The sequence below is a fragment of the Pituophis catenifer genome, unplaced genomic scaffold (genome assembly GCF_029215685.1).
Source record: "Pituophis catenifer annectens isolate HBS135680 unplaced genomic scaffold, rPitCat1.0.hap2 SCAF_3, whole genome shotgun sequence".
In the NCBI taxonomy this organism is placed as follows: domain Eukaryota; kingdom Metazoa; phylum Chordata; class Lepidosauria; order Squamata; family Colubridae; genus Pituophis; species Pituophis catenifer.
In genome coordinates this window covers 10,690,898-10,706,498 of record NW_027256883.1, presented here as the reverse complement: position 1 = coordinate 10,706,498, position 15,601 = coordinate 10,690,898, and the positions used below count along the sequence as shown (strand labels likewise).

The 15,601-nt window shown below is 44.5% G+C and overlaps 1 protein-coding gene and 1 long non-coding RNA gene across 8 annotated transcripts in view; one reads left to right on the top strand and one right to left on the bottom strand.

Moving 5' to 3' along the window:
- Positions 1 to 15,601, bottom strand: part of ST3GAL1 (ST3 beta-galactoside alpha-2,3-sialyltransferase 1) — a 122,983-nt gene that overhangs the window by 61,211 nt on the left and 46,171 nt on the right. For 2 of the 5 annotated variants that reach the window (XM_070940315.1, XM_070940319.1), the window contains exon 1: positions 1,692 to 1,939. The exons of 1 other annotated variant lie outside the window; for it this stretch is intronic. The gene's annotated coding sequence lies outside the window, so the exon portion shown is untranslated. Of the gene's footprint in view, positions 1 to 1,691; positions 1,942 to 3,109; positions 3,189 to 15,601 lie in introns of those variants that run through there. 2 more of the 5 variants (XM_070940318.1, XM_070940320.1) reach the window with 2 other exon arrangements.
- LOC139314621 (uncharacterized) lies at positions 2,475 to 12,276 on the top strand. Of its 3 annotated transcripts, XR_011600198.1 has the most exons (4): positions 2,480 to 2,564; positions 9,280 to 9,381; positions 10,416 to 10,598; positions 12,114 to 12,276. It is a non-coding gene; the product is annotated as an uncharacterized lncRNA (long non-coding RNA). The 3 variants fall into 3 exon arrangements; XR_011600199.1 differs by lacking the exon at positions 9,280 to 9,381 and having other exon boundaries at positions 2,475 to 2,564; XR_011600200.1 differs by lacking the exons at positions 2,480 to 2,564; positions 9,280 to 9,381 and adding an exon at positions 2,895 to 2,941.

Here is a 15,601-nt window from a genome sequence, read left to right as displayed (position 1 = left end):
TATAAGATTGTTAATTGGGTTAAATATGAAGAGCATTGATTTATTTGGACTAAAACGTAACTCTGGTGCCACACTGTTCACACAACGATATGTTTGTAGAAGAATAAAAAACAAAAAACTTTTTTACAAAAAGAAAAAGGAAGGCGCTTCATTATTTCTGCTTAAAACCCCGTAAACGAACAAATACAGTATAAATGATCATTAATGGTCACTTGAAGGAAACTTTGACGCAATGGCTGTGAGAAATAAATAAATAAAATGAAACCTTAAAAAAAAAAGTGACCAATGGCCCTTTTTCACACTTACAACCCCATGGTCGTGTGACATACATGCAGATGCTTGACAACCGGTTCATATTTATGATGGTCGGTGGTACGTGTCTCTGAGATCCTCTTTTGTGACCTTCTGACATGCAAAGTCAATGTGGAAGCCAGATTCACTGGACAATTGTGTTACTAATTTAACAACTGCAGGGATCCACGGAACCACCGTGGCAAGGAAAATCGCAAAATGGGGCAAAACTCCCTTAACGAATACAGCTCCAAACGAACAACCAATCATGCGACCAACTGACCAAACTGGCACCCAAGACATTTATAAGCTAAGGAGAATAGGATATGTACATTCTGTTGATGACGTTACCTAGTCTGGTAACGAAACGTTCGGAAATAAATTGAAGCAAGCTTGGAGAGCAAACCACTGCCAAAATCTAAAACCCGAGCTACAAGTATTTTCTATTATGTCGCTTAACAAATGTCTCACTTAGCAACAGAAATGTGGGGCTCAATTGTGGTCGTAAGTCAAGGACTACCTCTCCAGTATTTTCAAATTCTTCCACAACCCTCTGAGACAAAAAGCAATTGACAAATGTTCCTTGATAATGTTTGCAATCTTTCTGCACCGAAAATCATCTCCGTATGAAAGTTCACTTATTTATGCCGTGTTTCCCAATGAGCCCAAATGCGAGTCCCGAGATTGAGTTTAGAGTTTAAGAGTTTATTGGATTTCTATACTGCCCTTCTCCCAGGGGACTCAGGGCGGTGTACAGCCACATTAAAACACCAATTAAAATTTAAAACCAATTAAAACAAATATATACAATTTGGCCCTCAATTAAAACACACATACACCCACTTGAAATTCCTATTAGGCCAGTCCGGCTTGCTGAAACAGGAAGGTCTTTAGGGCACGGCGAAAAGTACGCAGGTCGGGGCTAAGACGAAGCTCTAGGGGCAGCTCATTGCAAAGGGCTGGTGCCCCCACAGAGAAGGCTCTCCCCCTGGGTGTCTCCAGTAGGCATTGTTTGGCCGACGGCACCCTGAGGAGCCCCTCTCTATGGGAGTTTGATAGAAAAATTATCCATCTATCGATAATAAAAGGGAAAGAAAAATGGGTGTATTTAGCCAACGAACACCCATGAAACTTTAAGATTTCCCATCATCCATAAAGATACATTCATTGCCTTATATAATAAGGAACTATTACAGTGGGGGGAAAAACATAACATATTTATCTAAGACGTATTTCACACCAAGAAATGAGTTTTCCCCCATTCGTGGAAGAAAGCGGAGGAGGAGGAGGAGGAAGAGGAGAAGAAGAAGAAGGGGGGGGGGGAAAGTGCCTTGGGTTATAGTTTTAAATTCTTCCCCCACCTGTAAAACAGACAGTCTGGGAATTTCACCTCTACTTACAGGGGTTGTTGAATAAGGATCTCACACCCTTGACGTTGGGTTTCTGCTTTTTTAAGTTCTTTACGTCGCCTTCTCCACTCCGGGAGTCCAAGTTTACACCCAGCAATAAATTCTTTCCCAGCTGCACATCAAACAGAGTGGCACATTGGAAGCCGGAGTGAGTGACAGTGGGAACAACTTCTGTTGCTTGTGTCCGTGAGATCCCACCCTCCCAGGCTGGATGCAAATGAGCCCGATCAGGAAAGCAGAGGAAATCAGGCCTGCACAGTTCAGATTACAAAGTTGGGAGCTTGAGATATGGACGTCCCCCAAGGGCCAAAGGACAGGTGACACAGGAAGATTGCAATTAAGCAATAACATTTTTTCCCCCAATTTTAAAGAAGCGGGGAAGGAAGGCTTTAATTCAGAAGGAGAAGGGGAGGGGGGGATGAATTAACTCTTTTGGCCTCTTTGCAGGATCAAAACCAGCCCTGTCCAAATATTAGGATAAAAAGCACACAGATCTATCGTTCTAGTAAGCTAACAACAGCATCGTGTGGGCGTGAGGGCATGGATGCAGAGAGAGAGAGAGAGAGGGAGGGAGAGAGAGAGGGAGAGAGGGAGGGAGGGAGGGAGAGAGAGGGAGGGAGGGAGAGAGAGAGAGAGGGAGGGAGGGAGATAGAGAGAGAGGGAGGGAGGGAGGGAGAGAGAGAGAGGGAGGGAGGGAGAGAGAGAGGGAGGAGAGAGAGAGAGAGAGAGAGAGAGAGAGGGAGGGAGGGAGAGAGGGGGAGGGAGAGAGGGAGAGAGAAAGAGGTTTAAATCCAGGGATCGACACAAAAGGGATCCAGCAGTGACTTTCCCAACAGCATGGATCTATTTGAAGCCGATCTAAAGGTTTGTACGAGCAAACTTTAAACGAAAGGCAAACTCCGAAGCTTGCAGGAAAAATGCAAGGAAATGGTCGTAAGTCACTTTTCTTCAGTGCCGTTGTAACTTTGGTCACTAAACGAACTGTTGTAAGTGGAGGATTACCCATTTGGGGGTACACTGTTATAATTTTAAACTGTTTTTTAATAGGGTTGTTGATTTTAATTTTACTTCATTGTGATTTGTATTGGAATTTGTCATTTTGTAAGCCGCCTTGAGTCCCTAGGGAGAAAGGCGGCGTATAAATCGCAATAATAAAAATAATAAAATAAAATATGCCATGATCTTTCCCTGTTCAAGGTTACTCACTTCCCATGGTCACGTGAACAAAATCCAGGCGCTTGGTAAGGGACTCATATTTATGACGGTTTCTGTCAAGAGTTTAGGCAGCGTAACTAGTATTATGCGATAAACCCAGGAACTATAACACAGTACACAGCACACAGAGCTTTTTAGATATAACAGTGGTGTTACATACAGTGAACTATACAAACTTATAGGTGATTAAATACCTGTACAGCTACAGATACACAGATGAGCAATAATGCATCCCGAGAGAACAAGAAGTATAATGCACGAGGAGGAGGCTTGAGGAAGAAGGTTTGAGTAGAAGAACGCCCTCTAATGGCTTCCTTTATATAGGCAGCTTCTGGCCCATTCTGCTGCCTCATTCTGTTGCATCATCTTCCGGCTTACAACTCAGCTTACAGCTGTTAACTCTTTCATACCCTGACAGTTTCAGTGCCATGTTTGCGACCTTCTGACATGCAAAGTCAGTGGGGGAAGCCAGATTCACTTAACTATCATGGTCCCTAACTTAACTGCCGTGATTCACTTAACAACTGTGGTAATAAAAGGTCGTAAAATGAGGCAAAATTCACTTAACAAAAGTCTCACTTAGCAACACAATTTTTGGATTCAAATATGGCCGTAAATTGAGGATTACCTGTATTAAATTGCGGGGTGTTATGTGGCAGGTGCTTGCCTATTTGAATTCTAAAGTCCCAGAGCAAAAGGCTATACAGTATTTGGAGTTGAACTGTTTTGTTAAACAGAACATAACGGTGAACTTGAACAAGGACATCTGCCTCTTGCTCAGGAAGGCCTGACTATTAAAGTGATGGATGAGACCCTGGTACCAGGTTGCTTAGGAATGTTTTAGTAAGGAGGAATGTTAGCGATACGGTAAAAATCTTAGGCTATCTTTGTTGTGATCCGCCAGCAGCCTGCAGAGCTGGCAGCAGAGTCGGACAGTGAGGAGGTTGGGGAGGAACATGAGCCAGTCCTGGAGTCTGGGGAAGGCTCGGACGAGGGCTCTGCGTCGGAGGCAGAGATGGGGCCAGGGCCATCTGGGAGGTATATGCTGCCTCCGGAGCCTCCACAGTTGGACATCAGCAAGGCAGAGGAACAGGGGGAGCCTGTTCCCAGTGTGTGCGTGTGCAGAGCTGCCAGAAGGCAAGAACAGTTAAAACAAAAGGGACGACTCAGGAGAAGGGCTTGGAGATGATTGGCCCCTCCCATAAGACTTAAAAAGAGGAGCAAAGGCACGTGGGCCTTTGCAGGAAGCAACGTTGTTAATTCTGTGCAGTTTAAAGTCTGAAGCTCTGTTTGATTCTGGACTCCGTGTGGCTTTGCCAATTAGGTCTTTGGCAGCGTGTCAAGGGAGATAAAGGTAGGTGATTATCAGCCTTATCCTGAAGGACTCTTTACAACTATTTGGGACTCATCTGTGAATGAACAGAATTCACAGCTGTTGCAATAAAAGAGGTTTTTGGGACTACTCGTGTGTTTTACTGACTCAGTAAAGCTCAGGAAGCTCAGAACAATCTTCTAACCTTTAGCTGAACTGTTTTACTATAACTACTGAAGATGTATTTAACAGATTAACAAAATTGGAAGGAACCTTGTAGGCCTGTGATGGCAAACCTATGGCACGCGTGCCAGAAGTGGCGTGCAGCGTCCTCTCTGATGGCACACGAGCCGTCGCCCCAGTTCAGCTTTGCCATGCATGCACGCGCACATCTCCCACTGGCCAGCTGGTCTTCGGGTCTCTACCGTGGATGTAGGGTGGGGCGTGTGCGGGATCCGCATGCACATGTGCAGGGGCGTGCACGAAGGGCTGTGCATGCATGCTTGGGGCACATATGGGGGGCAAATGTAAATGTGTGGTGGGTGGGGGGCTGTGGGGGCATGCGCATGCGCAGGAGGCAGGGTGCATGCAAGAGGGCATTTTGGGGGTTCGGGCGCACATGCGCATTTAAACGCGCCCGAACGAGCTTTGGGCACTCGATACAGAAAAGGTTAGCCATCACTGTTGTAGGTCATCTAGTCCAGTGGTCCCCAACCTTTTTATCGCCGCGGACCAATCAGCCTTTGATAATTTTACCGTGGCCCGCTGAGCGCGCGCAGGGGTGGGGGCTTTGGGCCACACGTGCGTACCTGCGCGGGGCTCTCTTCCCTGGAGCCTTTGCGCACGGCCCAGGAGCTTTTGCGCATGGCCCAGGAGCCTTTGCGCACGGCCCAGGAGCTTTTGCGCACGGCCCAGGAGCCTTTGCGCTGCAGCGTTCATGTCCCCCGGCCGCTGCGCGGCCCGGTGCCAGGTACTCCACGGCCCGGCACCGGTCCGCGGACCGGGGGTTGGGGACCACTGATCTAGTCCAACCCCCCCCCCCCAAGAAGTTTTTAAGAAGAGATAGGACATTTTGTCGGAAATAGTATAGGGTTTCCTGTCTGAGCAGGAGAGTTGGACTAGAACAGGGATCTCTAGCCTTGGCAACTTTAAGACTTATGGACTTCAACTCCCAGAATTCCTCAGCCAGCTTTGCTTTGCTGGCTGAGGAATTCTGGGAGTTGAAGTCCACAAGTCCACAAGTGCCAAGATTGGAGAGCCCTGGACTAGAAGACTTCAAAGATCCCTTTCTAATGTAGGTAATGCGGATCCAGCTAGATGATCACTGAAGGGCCTTCTTTATTCATAGTATTGTAAGAAAGAAAATGTGCCTGTTTGAGAAAAGCAACTAACTATATCCAGTTGAAACAGTACAAAGATAAATGAGAAATTTCTTTGAAGTAGAAACATTCTATAAGAGGGGCCCCTCAGTTGTCAGAGATAGAGACATTTGGTGATATACAGTTTGAAGGTTAAAAAGACCAAGGATGACCACATGAAATATCAACAAGAGATAATTTGAATCTATGCTTCAGTGATTTACAAGAAGAATTATGACTGTTTAGCAAAGATAATGTAACAAACTTTGTAATTAGAAAAATGTCATTTGATGTAACGAATGTCTGCAATGATAAAACTGCTGAGTTAACAGAATCCTTTGTTTGAAACTGTATAAAACTAGGGTCTCAGGATCATAATGTTGCTCAGATCTTGAGGTATCAATACCTATCTGATCCTTATTGCAGTAATAAACTGACTCTGTCTGCCCCGAAGGGATGTCTCTTAATTCCTTCCTTCCATAACAGTTCAACTCTCCTCTCCTCTCCCACCCTAATCCTATCCTATCCTATCCCATCCCATCCAATCCATTTTCTGATTCATTGACTTCCGTGAGGTTTTTTTTTTTTATTTTTAAGCTTAAAAGGCTTGCAATGGTGTAACTGGACGGATCAGTTGAAATTTATCACGGGTCAGTGAAAGGAGATGGAGACAACCTATGCAGTGAAAGAGGGCTGCATTTTCTCCCAAGCAATGAAAGAACCAGCTGGGAACCATCAAGCTCTTTGCCGGAATGTCTTCTGGCTCCAAGATCCTGGACAGTATTAAACCAGGTCAGGGAGGCCTCTTTTTTGCATTAACAAGTTGAGGTTTGGAATTAGCAGCAGTTTATTTATACGAGGCACAGCTGTTCCCAACCTGGGCCTTTTCAAGCATAGGGCAGCTCCCAGAGAGAAATGCTGGGTTTTTTATTTATTCATTTTTGCAAAAGGCAGCCCAAGACAGAGACCCCCAGCCTTTTGGGCACCAGGGACCGGTTCCACGGAGAGAGGTTTTTCCGTGGGGGTGGGGGTGGTTTTGCATGCTGCCTGATTCCTTGTTCGTGTGGCCTGGTTATAGGCATGCTGGTTTGCCTGGGTTTCAATTCTTTTTACTACCGGTTCTGTGGGAGTGGCTTGGTGGGTGTGGCAGGGGAAGGTTACTGCAAAATCTCCATTCCCTCCCCACTCCAGGGGAAGGATACTGTAAAATCTCCATTCCCACCCCACTCCAGGGGAAGGATACTGCAAAACTGTAAAATCTCCATTCCCACCCCACTCCAGGGGAAGGATACTGTAAAATCTCCATTCCCATCCCACGGGAAGGATACTGTAAAATCTCCATTCCCTCCCCACTCCAGGGGAAGGATACTGTAAAATCTCCATTCCCTCCCCACTCCAGGGGAAGGATACTACAAAATCCCCATTTCCTCCCCACTCCAGGGGAAGCTTACTGTAAAATCTCCATTCCCTTCCCACTCCAAGGGAAGGATACTGTAAAATCTCCATTTCCACCCCACTCCAGGGGAAGGTTACTGCAAAATCCCCATTTCGTCCCCACTCCAGGGGAAGGTTACTGCAAAATCCCCATTCCCACTCCACTCCGATCAGCTGGGACTCGGGAGGCAGAGAATAGATGGGGGCGGGGCCAGTCAGAGGTGGTATTTACTGGTTCTCCGAACTACTCAAAATTTCCGCTACCGGTTCTCCAGAACTGGCCAGAACCTGCTGAATACCACCTCTGGATCAGGAGTCAGGGACCCCTGACCCAGCTCATTCAGCTTCAGTGCAAGGCCCTTTTGTAGTTTGTCAAATGCAAAAGACCTTATTTGTAAATCATGTTGGTTAGGGAAGTCTCTTGTATTGCTAAACCAGTGTTTCTGGGGTTGGTTCAAATCCAAAGCTGCTTGCTGACTTTTCTCTTCACTCAGGTGCCTTTGCTTGCCCCAAAGGCTGAATCCTCCTCCTCCTCCTCCTCCTCCTCCTTCTCCTCCTCATCCTCATCATCATGGTTGATACCTAGGATGCTGGCAGCAACCCGTATCAACCATTAGCACCAGTCAATGGTATTTGTGATGCATTTTTGAATGTTCAGTTGACTGAGTTTCATATTTAATGAATAATAATAATAAAAAGGACAATTTTATCCCATGAGAAATCAAAGGCTGCATTATTCTGTATGCTTCTCTGGAAGCAACTTGGACTTTACTTCTGAGTAAATGGAATAATATTGTTAGTTTAAAAGTGAGCAAGCCTTCACTGCTTTGCATCCATTGCAGTCCAGGTAGTCCCTGCCTTACGACCACAATTGAGTCCAAAATTTCTGTTGCTAAGGGAAACATTTGTTAAGGGAGTTTGCCCTTCCTTGCCAAAGTGGTTAAAGTGAAGTTGTTAATAACATGGCTTGTAGGTGAATCGGACTTCCCTACTGACTCTGCTTCTCAGAAGGTTGCAAAAGATGACCTGACCCTGGGACATTGCAACCATCATAAAAACCTGAGACAAGTGTCTGAATTTTGATCAGAAGACCATGGGGATGCTACTACGGTCATAAGTGTGAAAACTGGTCATAAGTCACTTCTTTCAGAGTCATCGTTGGAGTGCTGACAGTAACTTTGAACTGTTACTAAACGAACTGCTGAAAGTTGAGGATTACCTGTCTATGCTATAATCTTTCCCTATTCAAGGATTACCCTTTACCAAGTTTCTGGTATTTTTTCTTCCTTTCTTCATCGTAGGGGGGTGTCCAACCTTGGCAACTTTAAGACTTATGGACTTCAGCCCCTGAAGGGAAGGGAAGGGAAGGGAAGGGAAGGATGGAGGGAGGAAGGGAGGAAAGAAAAAGAGAAAAAAGAGTGAGAGAGAAAGAGAGAGAGAGAAAGCAAGAGAGAGAAAGAAAGAGAAAGAGAAGGAAAAAGAAAAGAGGAAGGAAGGAAGGAAAGAAAGAGAAAAAGAGAGAGGGAAGGAGAGAAAGAGAGAGAGAAAGCAAGAGAGAGAAAGAAAGAAAGAGAAAGAGAAGGAAAAAGAAAAGAGGAAGGAAGGAAGGAAAGAAAGAGAAAAAGAGAGGGAGAAAGAGAGAAAGAAAGAAAGAAAGAGAGAAGGAAAAAGAAAAGAGGAAGGAAGGAAAGAAAGAGAGAGAAAAAAGAGAGAAAGTGAGGGAGGGAGAAAAAAGAGAAAGAGAGAGAAAGAAAGAGAAAGAGAAAAAAGAAGGAAGGAAGGAAGGCTAAAAAAAGATGTTTATTTATTTTGACAAAAGTTAATGGTTTCTCTTTATGCTTGAAGAGTTGAATTGTGGCTGAAATGTTAGTCCTCTGAGGCACACCTATCCAATAAATAATCTCTCTTTTAAACAAAGTCAATAATTGACATTACAATATAAACTCCCCGGTTTTGTGTGTAAATGCTGGAAGGGTGGTAAACGACACCCTGAATTTACTGTTTGATCTTGCTCAAAACTAGAGACGTTGTCAGTTTGATCTATGTCGAAAGCCGGCAGACTACGAGACCTGCACTTTGTATTTTATTGCCTATTAAAATGAAAGCCCACAAAACCGTAAAGCAAACAATTAGCACAAAACTAAAGTCTTCAGTCACCTTTTCCTTTTTTTTTTAATCACCAGTTGCTTTGGTCTGGCATCTTTGCATAGTTGTGTTTGTTGTGTGCTACCTCCTCTGATATAGTGGATATTTATTTCAGTGGCTGAACACACGGAAGGAGCCGTGCGACTCCAGAGGACTCCGCGCAGCTTAGATTAACCAAAAGAAAACGAAAGAAAAGAAGCAAACCGTTTTACCAGCTGTGAGAAGTTTTATGTCAAAATACATTTCACCTGCCCTTAAACATTAACAGAATCCACAATGGAGTGAGAATCAGAGTCTCCACTAGATAACTGATAGTCAAGCTGAAACTGCTGTTTGTACTTGACTAACTTTCCCCGTAACAGGGGGAAATCTTTTACTCAAACTTCTTCAAACCCCCAAATAGGTTACCCAGACCTAATCCACATATCAAAGGAGAAGGTCTGTAAATACAAGTAGAGTTAATTAAATGAGGTCTCCCAGCAGAAGTCCATGTTCACAAGAATTTTTTTTTTTTAATTTGATTTATATACCGCCCTTCTCCGGAGACTCAGGGCGGCTTACAATGCGTTAAGCAATAGCCTTCATCAGAATAAACATCATAGATGGCATACCTACACACACACACACACACACACACACACACACACACACACACACACACGCACCTCAAGTGTCATCCTTGAATCAGCACGCAGACAGTTCCACATCCAGGACAAGTTCCTCCTATAACCGTGATGGCGAACCGATGGCATGTGTGCCACAGGTGGCATGCGGAGTCATATCTGTGGGCACGCGAGCGTTGCCCTAGCTCAGCCCCAGCGCGCATGTGCACGCTGGCCAACTGATTTTCGGGTCTTCTGGGCCCACCGGAAGTCAGGAAATGGGCTGTTTCTGGCCCCGGAGGGCCTCCGGGGGGAAGGTGGGGAAGGCTGTTTTTGCCCTCCCCAGGCTCCTAGAAAGGCTCTGGAGCCTGCGGAAGGCGAAAAATGGGCTACTGGGCCTACCGTGCCATCGTGTGTCAAAAGCAGGGGGAGCGCGGGGGGTCATGCATGCATGTACGGGGGGTGGGGCACATTGAATTATGGGTGAGGACATATGTGCGTGCGACCCCCCGCACTTCCCCCGCTTTTGGCAAAAAAGTTAGCCATCACTGCCCTATAACAATCAGCTGCTGTACCCCATCTCTCTAGAACTGCCCTTAAAAGACAAACTCTTTGCTTTTAGGAATAAGTATTTCTTCTTTTCTCACAGATGCCTGGATCTCATTTTTATTTATTCTTGCGCAACACCGGCTCGAGTTGGAATCCCAAATTATTCTTCTAACATAACCTACAACATCTCACAGTGGTTCAATGTCCATCTTGCCCCAGGATCTCTGAGAACAGCCAAGTTTTCAATAGAAGTGGCTAGAGCAGCGCACCAAGTGCCGAAAAGGTAACGTGGAAACATTGCGCACACGTGTTCGTCAGGGCCGCAGTCTGGAAAAGCCGAACTTCTGGGTTCTAGGGTGCATGAATGCCCGATGATCAGCTGGTTGGCGCAGATGTGAAGGCCGGTTGTCAGCACTGCCGCACGGGCGAAGGGAACGCACTCTGGAAAAGCCAAACTTTTGAGTTCTGGCATGCATGCGCATCTAACAATCAGCTGGCTGGCGCGCATGCGCAAAACTGATTTTCGGCACTGTCACGCGTGCCAAGGACAGCTTATCGTCGTGCGTGCATGCATGCCAGAAATCCGTGATCACATGATCACGGGGATGCTTCAAAGGTCGTAAGTGTGAAGAATGGTCAAAGGCACTTTTTTCAGAGCCATTGTGACTTCAGACAGTCACTAAATGAACAGTTGTAAGTCGAGGACTACATATAATTGTAAATATTTTTCACAATGCTTATCTGAAGCAGCTCCAGGTTGCATGGAAACTTTGGGAAATGCTTTTGCATGATCTTGCAACCTCCAAAAAAAACAGGAAAGTACATCCTATTCTTGTATGATTTTTGGAAGGTCCAGAGGCTGAATGAAAGTAAGGCTCTCTTGCATGACTTCCAAAGGATTCGGGGGCCTGGCGTGTCACCAAAAATGACATGGCATGTCACTTTTGACACATGTGTCTTAGGTTTGCCATCAGGCTCAGTTCTCCTATCTGGGTCAACCTGCTGAAAGAGAGAGAGAGAAAGAGGAAAGAGAGAAAAAGAGAGAATGGAAAGAGAGAGACAAATAGATAGAATGATATGATAGATAGATAAATAGATAGATGATAGGTACGGTAGGTAGGTAGGTAGATATGGTAGACAGACAGACAGACAGACAGACAGACAGACAAGACGATAGATAGATAGATGATAGATAGATAGATAGATAGAATGATAGATAGATAGATAGATAGATAGATAGATAGATAGAGATAGATAGATAGATAGATAGATAGATAGATAGATAGATAGATAGACAGACAGACAGATACAGTAGGTAGGTAGCTAGGTAGATATGGTAGACAGACAGACGATGATAGATAGATACACAGATAGATAAAAAAGATGATAGATAGATAGATAGATAGATAGATAGATAGATAGATAGATAGGAAAGAGAGACAAAAAGATAGAGAAACAGAGAAATGAAAGAGAGACAAAAAGAGAGAACAAGAGATAGAGGAAAAGGAGGGACAAAAACATTGGGAAAGAGGAAAGAGGGAGAGAAAGAGAGAGAGAGAGCCATGGAGATGAAGTTAAACATTTGTTGGTGGGGCTGAAGTGTTCTGTCCACAAACTACAATGTTTCCCAATATGGTTAACAGAAACTTAAGCCAATATAATAACCCTTTTCTTTGTATATTATTGCTAAATATGCCATGGTAGGAATAATACTTAATTGAACATCTACTCTGCATTCTCAATCACCACTAGTTTTCAAGCCTTGGTACACTAATTTGCAATATTCTTCTGCCCACAGGTTTTCCACTGAACAAGAATAACGCTTCATTTTCTAAATTCCTGGATCCTGTGTCTTTCGGAATAGTTAAGACCTCAGCTAACATACAAACAGCAAAAAGCAAGCGATGTGCTTTCAAGAGCATTACTTCATCCACTTGTTATTTATTTATTAAATTTATGTAGCTGCCCGTATCACGTTATGAAAGAATGAATATTTCATTTTGCTTTTCTTCCTTCTCTCCTTTTAATCTTCATGGAAAATGCTTCAGGGAAAGAAGTCTCTAATTATGCAGAAACACACAAAAGAATTTATTTTCCCTGAGAGAAGTTTGAAAACATGAGATAAACCAACGTTCATTGGCTGATATTTGTAAACATTTCCAGAAAGGCAGAAACACCGAAATACATTGACTTAATTGAGCTGATATCATTTTGGATTTTCCCTGGGGAAAGCAATTTGGAAGTCAAGAGATCTTCATTTCACCCTAACCCCATTCTGCCTGATCATGGCATGTGGCTTTGGTTTCAAAGACCGCCTGGTCACAGAAATTTATCATCCTGGTTCTCAATAGGGTCACACATCCCTAGGGAGAACTGGTGCACAATTGGAAGGTTTTCTTGAGATTTTCATCTCCTGATCAATGACCTTGTGGTAGCCATGGGACAACGCCAGGAGGGGCATTGCACAAATCATCTAGTTTAATGAAGAGAAGGACTAGGGAAGTGGTGGGTTCCTCCCGGTTCGGTCCGGTTCGGCCGAGCCGGTAGCGGGGACGATATGATGTCACCGAACCGGTTCTCCCCCCCGCCCCCCCCACGTTATTCTTACCTTTTATTTGGTCCCACCCCCAATCTATTGCTGCCTCCTGAGTCCCAGCTGATGACTAGAGGGAAAAAAACTGTTTAAACTCTTGCCGCGGGGCTTCAAAGGGCCGTCCTACAGCTGATCAGTGTTAAAAGCAAACAAATGAGTCGGGTCATAAGTGCGAAGACTGGTCGTAAGTGCGAGGACCTTCCAGAAATGACTCTGACCAGCTAGCCACGCCCACCTAGCCACATGACCTCCAAGCCACACCCACAAAATAAGCCACGCCCACAGAACCGGTAGTAAAAAAAAATGTAGAACCCACCCCTGGATTAGGGGTGTCATGATAGCAATGTTCCAATAGCTGAGGAGCTGCCACAAAGAAGCGGGAGTCAAGCTATTCTCCAAAGCACCTGAGGGCAGGAGAAGAAGCAATGGGTGGAAACTAATCAAGGAGAGAAGCAACTTAGGACTAAGGAGAAATTTCCTGACAGTGAGAACAATTAATCAGTGGAACAACTTGCCTGCAGAAGTTGTAAATGCTCCAACACTGGAAATTTTTAAGAAGAGGTTGGATAACCATTTGTCTGAAGTGGTGTTGGGTCTCCTGCCTAAGCAGAGGGTTGGACTAGAAGACCTCCAAGGTCCCTTCCAACTCTGTTATTCTATTCTATTCTATTCTATTCTATTCTATTCTATTCTATTCTATTCTATTCTATTCTATTCTATTCTATTCTATTCTATATTGGTCTCAACCTCTCAAATACAGGAATACCGCTATCATATCACCCCTAGTCCTTCTTTTCTCTGGACTGGCCATACCCAATTCCTGCAACCGTTCTTCCTATGTTTTAATCTCTAGGCCTTTAATCGTCTTAGTTGCTCCTCTCTGCACTTTTTCCAAAGTCTCAACATCGTTTTTGTAACGTGGTGACCAAAACTGATTGCAGTATTCCAGATGTGGTCCTTACTAAGACTTTATAAAGCGGTACTAATACTTCACGTGATTTTGATTCTATGCCTGTTTATACAACCAAGGATCATATTAGCTTTTTTGGCTGCTGCTGCGCACTGCTGACTCATGTTTAAATGATCATCGACTAGGACTCCAAGGTCCCTGCCACCGTTACTGTTTTGGAGCTTCGTGTCGCCTACTGTTCTGCCCCAGCTACGGACCCCAAAGTACGCAGCACACACAAAGTCCGTTCAAACCTTAGTTTACTAAATAAACCAGTTTTTTACAACAACGGTTGTTAATTAATTGCATTAACAGCCGCCAAGAATTCAAAGAATAATAACTGAAAGCTTACTATGGTTGGCAGAATGCCCAGAAGCAATTTGCAGGAAGCTGATGACATAAGCAAGACAAGACACGAAGGAGTGTGAACAGAGTTGTTCCCTGCAAATTGCTTCAGTTGGCATTCCTCCTTAAATAGGCTAAGGGAGTGGCCAATTAACCCCAAGCCTTACTCTCGAGGAGACCTCTTCCTGAGGAGCCACTCCTGCCTTTTGGCAGCTCTGCATGCCCGTGCATCGAGAAGAGGCTCCTCCTCTTTGTCCTCTTCACTTAAGGGAGCTTCTGAAGGCCCTGGCTGAATCCCCGCCTCTGGCACCACATCTTCTCCAGCCTCCTCATTGTCCGACTCGAGCGCCAGCTGCACAGGCTGCTGGCACAGCACCACGCCAGCCTCCTCACTGTCGGAATCAGCTACTAGCTGCACAGGCCACGTACGGGCCACAACACCTAATCTGTAGTTGTACCTTTGGTTTTTCCTGCCTAGGTGTAAAACCTTTGCTTTTCTCCACATTAAATTCCATGTTGTTGGATAGGGCCCATTGTTTTTGCTTTGGCCCAGGCTAAGAAAATACGCCATGAATTAGATTCTAATCAATTCAGTGCTACCTCAGGTTTGATGAGATGATCCTCACCTTGGAGTGATACTGTAGAGAGAGAATAAGCCTAGCACATAATTAGAAAGCAATTACTCATCAAAAATTAATCAGGATATTAATTAAACACAGTGTCCTATTTAAATACAAGCCGGTGTTACATTTCCAGTTGCTGATGAGAAAGCAACAGCGAGGACAAACTGTCAAGCAAATCCACATTTTAATATCGCCGTCAAAAGAAGAGAGAAACCTATGACACCCTAACAAATTAGTAACTAAAAAATTGTTTATGTAATAATCACGATCAGAGGGAAGGATTTAGCGTCGGAGTAAGCTTCTAAAAATTTAATCTTGCTAGAAATGCATTAAAGACATGAGGAATGTAACATTTTTTGGACTACCTTCTAACATTTTTTTAATTAACAAGGAGCTCTCAAACTAAGGGTTGCCATAATTAAGAAAATTAGGAAGGGATTCCAGTACAGATAGTCCTTGACTTACAACAGTCCACTTAATGATCTATTGCTGCCTCCTGAGTCCCAGCTGATGGGCTATAAGGAAAAACTGTTTAAACTCTTGCCGCGGGGCTTCAAAGGGCCGCCGTATAGCTGATCAGTGTTAAAAGGCAGTGTGGTGGTAGACCAGTGCCTCCAAAAACAAATGAGTAGACCGGTGCCTGCAAAAATAAATGGGTAGACCAGTGCCTCCCAAAACAAATAAATAGACCAGTGCCTGCAAAAATAAATGGGTAGACCAGTGCCTCCCAAAACAAATGAGTAGACCGGTGCTTCCAAAAATAAATGAGTAGATCG